The sequence below is a fragment of the Diceros bicornis genome, chromosome 28 (assembly GCF_020826845.1).
Source record: "Diceros bicornis minor isolate mBicDic1 chromosome 28, mDicBic1.mat.cur, whole genome shotgun sequence".
Lineage (NCBI taxonomy): Eukaryota > Metazoa > Chordata > Mammalia > Perissodactyla > Rhinocerotidae > Diceros > Diceros bicornis.
In genome coordinates, this window is record NC_080767.1 from 6,515,745 (window position 1) to 6,524,772 (window position 9,028).

Consider the following 9,028-nt stretch of genomic DNA (forward strand, 5'->3'; position numbering starts at 1 on the left):
AGAAAGCTCAATTGAGAAAGTATGTTATGGTAAATTATCTTGTTAATGACTTCTATTAAAACAGTGTTTACTAACTTTTACTACAATGGGGCCTCAATGCTAAGTGGCATCTTAGAATCAAAGAAAGGAATTGAGATTTCTCATTGACTTAATAATGGTTTGGGGGCAACAGTGGGGGATTGGGAATGAAACACAAGTATATATACAAAATATCCTTTACCCTAACAGACAGTAGCATTTATTTATCCATATGGTTACACATCACCTTATTCTTTAGTATCACCGGGTGTGTGTAGCAGATACTGTCTGCGCTCTGACCAGATCCCCTTGATCTGTTTTACTGGTTCTGTGCATCTGTCTTGCAGTTTCTGTGTGCTTTTGCTTCTAATGGCTTGCGTTTGTGACTCTTTTGAGGACTGTTTTTAGGTGACTGGCATTACTTTGTGCATGGTCCCAGACAGCTGCAAGGGCCTAGCAGTTTGCATCCCCCTGGAGAGCGTCTTAGCTGTTGACTGACTAGTGCAGGGCTGTGAAAGACCAGTTCCCTTGCCTTGAGGTGGCTCAAACTTGGTTATTCATACTCCAGAGCTCCCATGCTAGACCAGGCTAAGGCTGGGATTTTGCCCCAGGTCGCACCCTTGCTTGGCTGCTGCTGCTTCCCTCTCCTGCTCCCCACTCCCAGTTTCTCCTGGGAGCGCCTCCTTGATAATTACTTGCACTTGAATTCTTCTCTCATGGTCTGCTTCTGGGAAACCCCACCTAAGACAGTATGAATCTAAGCCTTCTTCCTATTCATAGTGTTTGGAATCACTTTTGGGCATCATAGTAATGCCCTGCTATTTCCAACTCATTCTTAGAATGTTGACTTGTGGAACTTTGAGATGGCCAAAACGTATTAAAAATGATACTAGTGCATCAGCTGCATTTCTCGTTTGGTTTAACTGATGGCTCCGTTTTTACCTCAGTTGAGTTCTGCATATGTTACTGGATATTAAATAGCTTCTCTGAAAAAGTTAGTCTGTGCACTCACAGCAATAGGTTGCCCTTCACTGTGCAGAACTCATCCTTATCGATCCATTCATAAAGATTGGTCGGTATTGACTATTTAATTGCATATATTTATTTTAATATTGCATCATAGGAAGCTTTCTGTCCTAAAATGATTTAAATAATAGAGGAATTATCTTTTCCATAGCATTTGATAGATATATTTTCTATAAAACTCTTTGGTACTGAAGCCTTTTCAGGGGGGCAGTAATTCTTTGGCAACTTTTTCTAATTGTGTGTGTGTGTGTTTATGGTCTGTTCAGGCCCTCTTTCTTTTTAGAATTTTAAGAAAATTTTACCAAGGTTTATGTAGTTTGTTAAGTACACATCACTTAAAGAATGAAATAATTCCACAAGATTTAAGACAAACACCAAGGCCTAGCCTCCCTGCTCCCATTTGCTCTTTCCCAAGAGTACCACTTTCAACTCTTAGCTAGTTCTTATGATATTTACATACATATGTTAAATGACATGCTTGGAGCCTCTTCGTTTTTCAGTTTAGACATTATCTATTGACTTCCTCTTGGTTAGAGATAAGAATTTTGTTTTTTATGAATTTCTTCACTTCTTATAATTCTACTGGTTTTGCTCTCTGCATTTCAATGCACACTCCTCATTCTTCCATCCCCCCAGTATGGTTAGAATTTTCATTAGATCAGCAGTTTTCAAAGTATAGTCCAAGAACTCACAGAGGCTCCTGAGACTTTTTCAAGGGGTCTGTGAGGTCAAAACTATTTTCATACTAATACAAAGACTGATTTGCGTTTTTCACTCTCATTCTTTCATGAGTGTACAGTAGAGTTTTCCAGAGGCCGTGTGATGCGTTATATTGCAAAAGCCTGAATGCAGAAGCAAATATGAGAATCTAGCTAGCTTCTGTTAATGCAAAAATGTAAAACAGTACCACTCTTCTCATTCTTTTTTTGGGAAAATATAGGTTTTTTTTTTCAATAAAAGTTGCTTATGTTAACATGTAATTGTCTCTTATTATTTTAAAATAAATTAACAATATTTTAAAATTTTCTCAGTTTTAAGTTCCCCACAGCTTTTTTTGTCTACCGTAGTTCCTTACCAGCCAGCCCTGGTGGTCTAGTGGTTAAGATTCGGTGCTCTCACTGCCGGGGCCCAGGTTCGTTTCTCGGTCAGGAAGGTACACCATGTTTGTCTGTTGTCATATGGTGGCGGCTGCCTGTTGTTGTGATGCTGAAAGCTATGCCACGACTATTTCAAATACCAGCAGGGTCATCCATGGTGGACAGGTTTCTTTGAAGCTTCCAGACTAAGACAGACTAGAAGAAGGACCTAGCCACCCGATTCTGAAAAATTGAGCATGAAACCCTGTGAATTGCAGCAGAACATTGTTTGATATAGCGGAAGGTGAGAGGATGGTGCAAAAAGACCAGGCAGGGTTCCACTCTGCTGTACACAGGGGTGCTAGGAGTCGGAATCCACTTGATGCCACTAATAACAACAGAGTTCCTTATCAAAGCCCATGGAAGAGGAGTCAGGGCTCAATAAATGCTAGTTGAAGGTGTCTGCACTGCCTGCACACGTGTAGTGTAACACCAGCTCTTCTCGCCTTCTGTTTTGGTTCTTCCTTTCACTTCCAGGATGATCACTTCTTACCCAGTACAACCATGCATTTCCAAAGTCATCTACACGTTACATACTCATGGAGGGGCTCTAATTGTCAGAGGGACGTTGTAGTGGACATTTGTCATTTACTGCCCAGAATCTTTTGAACACCCCCTCCTTTATATTTGGATAGCCTGCAAATTGTGAGTCCCACTTTCCCAGTGTAGCTTTCCAAGGTAGAATCTTCCCAAGGTAGAGTCATAGTTACAGTGCAGATGTAAAGACTAGGATCCTTTGGTCATACGTACCTGAGTGAGGTTTGGATCCTGACGTGAGCAATATGGAACAGTATGAGCATTTAGAACTACTCTGTCCAATATGGTAGCCATTAAAATTAAATAAAATTAAAAGTTCAGTTCCTCAGTTGCACTAACTACATTTCAAGTGCCCAGTAGCTACATGTGACAAGTGAACAGCATAGCAACTATGCTGATGATTTCCATCATTGTAGAAAGTTCTGTTGGACAGTGCTGATCTAGAAGGTTCAATGGCAGCTACTCTTCTGAGCAGCTAATTCAGAGCAGGATCCATGCAAAGCAGTGGGTGGTAGAGGTGGCAGTGGCAGTAATGATTTCTCTAGAATGGTCCATGATGTGGTTGGGCACTCGCAGGCATCCGAGTATAGCTCTCCCACCCTCCTGGAGGTTTTGTGAGCTTTCTAACATCCTTTTTTTTTTTTAATTAATTAATTTATTTTTTCCCCCAAAGCCCCCGTAGGTAGTTGTATGGCATAGTTGCACATCCTTCTAGTTGCTGTATGTGGGACGCGGCCTCAGCATGGCCAGAGAAGCGGTGCGTCGGTGCACGCCCGGGATCCGAACCCAGGCCACCAGCAGCGGAGCTCGCGCACTTAACCGCTAAGCCACGGGGCCGGCCCTCTAACATCCTTTAATCGTGTTAAATCTCCTTAAATCAGTGAACTCTGTTGTATTCAGTTAAGGACTCTGACTTATACTGAGGTGCCTTCTGACACTCTTGATATTGGAAAGGACAGTTGAATAATCTAATTGGCCAGTTTTATGGCTAAGATTAGCTTTGATCTTAGTGGATTTGATTTCCATTGCTAATCCAAATGATCAGAAATTAACGAATTACATGATATTGAGATGAAAGAATATTGCCATTAAGGAAAAATTAATTTGGAGTATCTCTAAATGGATAATTGCACACAGTTACTAACTTAGAGGACCATTGTTTCTCTAGGTTTTGATTATTGCTAATGTCACAACTTCCAGAGCCCCTTAAGAGAAAAGGAATCCTTAGCCTTTGGGGAAGTCTCCGAAGATGGCCTGACAACAAGGCATAGCAGGACATTCCAGGCATCCCTAAAGTCTTTTGAGAAGAGCCGAAAGGTCTCAAGGACTGTGTTGGGGCATCTAGTCTAGGGCTGATGATCTCTAGGCTGATGAGAAGTTAAAAGATTGTATGGACTGTCTACCTATCTTCCAGTATTATTTAAACCTCTGTCTTTATTGGGGTCATGTTTAGCTACCTCAGTAGTCTCTTCTCAAAGGTCTCTGGGCCCTTGGAATTTCCTCAAAATGGTGATTCTGGGACCGCAATTTCCTTGCTGCTTATGCCTTTTCTACAGAAAGTGGGAATTGAACATTAAGAGTTTGACATTTTAGTGAATGACCTTTTGTGGAAAAGAGTGGTGGTTTCTTCTGATACCCAAGAAAACTGACATTTGAAAAAAATAAGGCTATTTTTCCTCAGATAATCATACTTCTGCTTGTTGAAGAAGAAAGGCATTGGATAGAATATCATTATCCTTTTAAATTGGTACGCTGGGTTGACATACCATTTATTTGGAAAGTTAGTCTTGTATCTCCCCCTCATCTATTAAGTCAGGACAATGAGTCCTACCTGGCAGGATTTTTTTGAAGATTAGAGATAATGTAAATTAAAAGTACTTAGCACAATAACTAGCACATGGAATACTCTCAAACTGTATTTACTCTTATTTTATTATTACTACTACCACTACCTCTACTGCTGTCACCACTGTGACAGCTTCTACGATGACATTGGCTCAGTCTCCACAGTAGGAGAGAGAGCAGTAAGCTCAGTGTCTGGTGCTGCTTGCTCTTCCCTAACAGGCCCGAGTTTATGTGGCCTCTTAGTTCTTAGAGCGACCCAGAGGCTGGTACTACTTCCTGAGACGACTCAGTTTAATTTCTTTTGCTTCTTGAACCAGAATGTTTCTACCTTGTTACTGCTATAAAATAATCATGTCCTTGGAACCTGGCACTTATTAGTATCTGAGTTTACTTTCTAAGGCAGGGGCTATAGACTTGTAAGCAGTATTTGCATGTTGTTTAACCTCCCCAAAGCCTTGAGCTCTGGGGGCCCTGAGTGAGTTGGGTGGGGATCAGGGGTGTATGTGCTGGTGCCTGCCATTGTTGACCCGTTGCTCCTAGCAGGGAATCTTCATAAAGCAAGAATGTAGCAGTGGGAAAGTATGTATTTAGTGATATATTTTGTTATTGGAGCTCATCAAAGGTAGAACAAACATAGGAGGTAAAAGAATAGGGCCAACACGTGGCCAGTGCTTTGAGGCATTTTACCGTTCTGATTGTTTACTGTGCAGGTACAGCAAAGGCCTGTGGCTTAATACTCAGTTGGCACCGTAACTCGTGGTTTTTGTGGACTTAGAGTTTGCCATTTTTGTTATTTCCCAGGGATCCTGAAGGTGTTCTGTGGTCACTTGTCATTTCGCTGAGCCGTAACTTTGGCCTGTTATGTACGGCCGGGGCCCCAGAGCAGGGGGTTGAGCCTGCTGCGCTGCTTGACACCCAGGTTGCCTTCTGCTTGCCGCAGTTCCTGTGACGTGCCATGTGGTATTTGTGAATGTGGAGATTTGCGAAGATCTCAAGAGGATATACCATTAGAATGTCAAGGATCTACCATGTTTTTTAAAATTTCATTTTATAAAAGTTAATATGTGTGTATATTTATATTTTAAAAGCCATATCGTTCCATAAGGCTTAGAGGTAAAAACCAGCAGTCCTCTTTCCCCTCCAAATTCCCACTCCTCAGAGGCAACCACTTTCAGTTCAGGTGTTTCTTCCACTGTTGACTTCTGTATTTTTAAAATAACATGCTTATATTACTATTTCTTGAGATAGTGTTTCAGACTATTTCTTGACTAATAGGGAAGGTGAGAATTTAACTCTCTTACACCACTTCTCCTCTGCCTCTCCTCCCACGCAAATTGGCCTACCCTCACCCTTCCAACATCTCAGATTTGGTTCAGTGTTCACATTATTATGGCTATGTAAATACTGTCCACAAACAAACCACATAGTGTGCTACAACTAAACAACCTCTTATTTTTCCCAGAGTTAATAATTGCACCTTTAAAATTTTTTCTTTTTTTTTAATGACCTATCTTCACACTTTCGTGGAACTCTTCAATTCTTAGCACTCTCAACCATATCGTGTGATCTGCCCATTCTTTTTTTTTTTCTTGGGGAACTCCTTCTTGGAGTCCTCTCTCTTACTGTTCCAGTCTGAACTGGTTGCTCTCCAGCCCTGCTGCCTAGCTGTCATCTGGGGCTTCATCGTCATGTTTAAAATTCTCTTTGCGTAGTTTTTATGGTGAGTCTCCAATTTCCTACATTCTTTGTCTTTCTTTTCTTGGTTTATTCCCAGCTTCCTTAAGCAACTCTAGTAGCTTCCTGAGAAAGGATATGTAAGAGGTAGACTTTTGGGTTCTTGCTTGACTGAAAATGCCTTGGTCTACTCTCATAATTGATGGAAAGTTTGGCTGGGTATGGTCTAAGTTGGAAATAATTTTCTTGGAGAATTTTGAAGGAACTGTATCACTTCTTAGCTTTCAATATTGCTTTTGAAAAGTCTAATGCCAGTTTTATTCTTGATTCTTTGTAACCTGTCACCCCTCCCCCACCCAAAACTTTCAAGATCTTGATCTCAGGTGTTCTAAAATGTCACCTACTGAGCCTGGTGGAGGGGTTTGTTCATTCATATTGCTGAGCAATTGGTGGACCTTTTTAGTCTGAATAAACAACTTCTTCAGTGCTGGGAATTTTTCTTATATTGTTTTTTTTTTTTATCATTTTTCCCATTTTCTGTCTTTTCTGTAGTCGGATATTGGACCTTATTTATTAATGTTTTTTTTCTTATTCATTCACTTTTATTTCTCCTTTGCCTTGTCTGTGAAATTTCCTCAACCATTATCTTCCAACTCTTCTAGTAATTAAAAATTTTTTTGCTGTTTTAAATTTCCAATAGTTTTAAAATTTCTCTGAATATTCCTTTTATGTATATATAGAGAGAGTCTTCTTGCTTCATGGATATGGTATCTTATCTCTCGGAGGATGTTACTTATAGGTGTTTTTTCCCTTAGTTTTCTTTTTTCTCTGCACTGTTTCTGTTTATTGCAGATGCCTTTTTTTGTTTGTTTAGGGCTTTCTTTCCTATTGGAGGTTTTTTCCCTCCGGTTTGTGGTGCTCTTTAACCTCTCATGTTGAAGACTGAAGCACTGACTGATTGGAAGCTGAGTGGATGGGTGGGCCTTGAGGACTAGTGAGCTTCACTACAGGCAAATGAGGTGGGGACCCAAGTGAGTGTTTTGTTTTTTTTTTTTAATAATTTTATTTATTTATTTATTTTTCCCCCAAAGCCCCAGGAGATAGTTGTATGTCATAGTTGCACATTCTTCTAGTTGCTCTATGTGGGACGCGGCCTCAGCATGGCCAGAGAAGCAGTGCGTCTGTGCGCGCCCGGGATCCGAACCCGGGCTGCCTGCATCGGAGCACACGCACTTAACCGCTAAGCCACGGGGCCGGCCCCCAAGTGAGTGTTTTATTGGAGGGGCTCCCCACACATATGAGCCTGGCTGCTGGTCTTCTAGTTGGGGGAGGGGAACAGGATGGCTCACCTGTGTGCACACTTGGACTTAAAGCTCCAGTTTTCAGTGTAGCAGCTCATCCCAGCCTCAGGTGCCCACCTAGTGTCCCAAAGCTGCCCAAGCCCAGTAGAGGACTGCAGGCTTCCCCCAGGAGGCCTTCGCAATCCCTCCCCCACCCATCAGAGGCAGGTGTCTCTTCTTTGTCTCCTGTGGTGCCTTGAACTTCCCTACCATAGCACTTACAGGACTGTATTGTAGTGGAGCGGTTGGTTAGTCTGTTTCTGCTGAGGGCGGGGATTGGAGATCGTTTTATCTCTAGTCCCATTCAGTCTGCTTGTGTTTGTATCCTGGGCCTTAGCCATTAGATTCTGCCTCACCCCATCCCAGAAGACCAGAGGTTCATTCTCTGGAGAGGATAAAACAGGGTTTTATACTCTGCAGCTCCTTCACCTTCTATAGTGTGTGGGTAGAGGGCACTGGAGAGTGCCACTTTGGGGTTATTGACCTGTTTTCTAACCACATAATGAGAGACTGTTATGAGCAGTAGTCAAGGATACAGAGACTTTGAATCAGCAGTCACATAGTTCCTAGGAAGTGTAGCAGTTGCTTAGAAGAGAATAAGCAAGATCTTGTTTCTAATGAGTCCAGGAGATGAAAATATACAGATGTTTAATGGTTCCAAACTCAGCATTGGAGAGTGATCCACCCGTAGGCCATGTGGGTTCTTCTTTTTTCCTTTTTTATTTTAACATTTATGAAAATTTTCAAATATACACAATAAACTTTTGAAGCAAATGTCAGACATGTCATTTCATCTGTAAATATTTCGATGTTATTTCTTTAAAAAATCCTCTTTAAAGGGGCTGGCCTGGTGGCGTAGCAGTTAAATTCACGTGCACTGCTTCGGTGGCCTGGGGTTTGCAGGTTCGGATCCCGGGTGTGGACCTATGCACCACTTATTGAGCCATGCTGAGGCAGGCTTCCCACATAAAGCAGAGGACCGTGGGCACAGATGTTAGCCCAGGGCCAATCTTCCTCAGCAAAAAGAGGAGGATTGGCAACAGACGTTAGCTCAGGGCTAATCTTCCTCACCAAAAAAAAAAAAAAAACTCTTTAAAAAAATCAGAATGCCATTATCACACCTAAGAAAATAATAATTCTTTAATTCATCAAAGATATATGTGATATTCTAAGCAGTTTAGTTAGCTTTATAGAAGCCTTACAGTTCAAAATAGACCCTGAACAAATGGCTTTGGAGCTTGTTCATCTGTTTTTCTTTCCCCATTATTTTTTTTATTGATTATAATTTGTTGAGCTTTATTGAGGTATAATATATGTACCATAAAAGTCCTTGTTTTAAGTGTACAATTCAAATATTTTTAGAAAATTTATGAGTTTTACAGTCATCACTACAATCCAATTTTAAAACATTTTGTGACCCCCCCAAAAAGTCTCTCTTCCCAGTTGTAGTCT

At 41.2% G+C, this 9,028-nt stretch overlaps 1 protein-coding gene across 3 annotated transcripts in view; it reads left to right on the forward strand.

Annotated features, from left to right (window-relative positions):
• The window catches only part of ZBTB5 (zinc finger and BTB domain containing 5), a 30,047-nt gene that overhangs the window by 15,072 nt on the left and 5,947 nt on the right, over positions 1-9,028 (forward strand). The gene's annotated exons all lie outside the window — the stretch shown is intronic.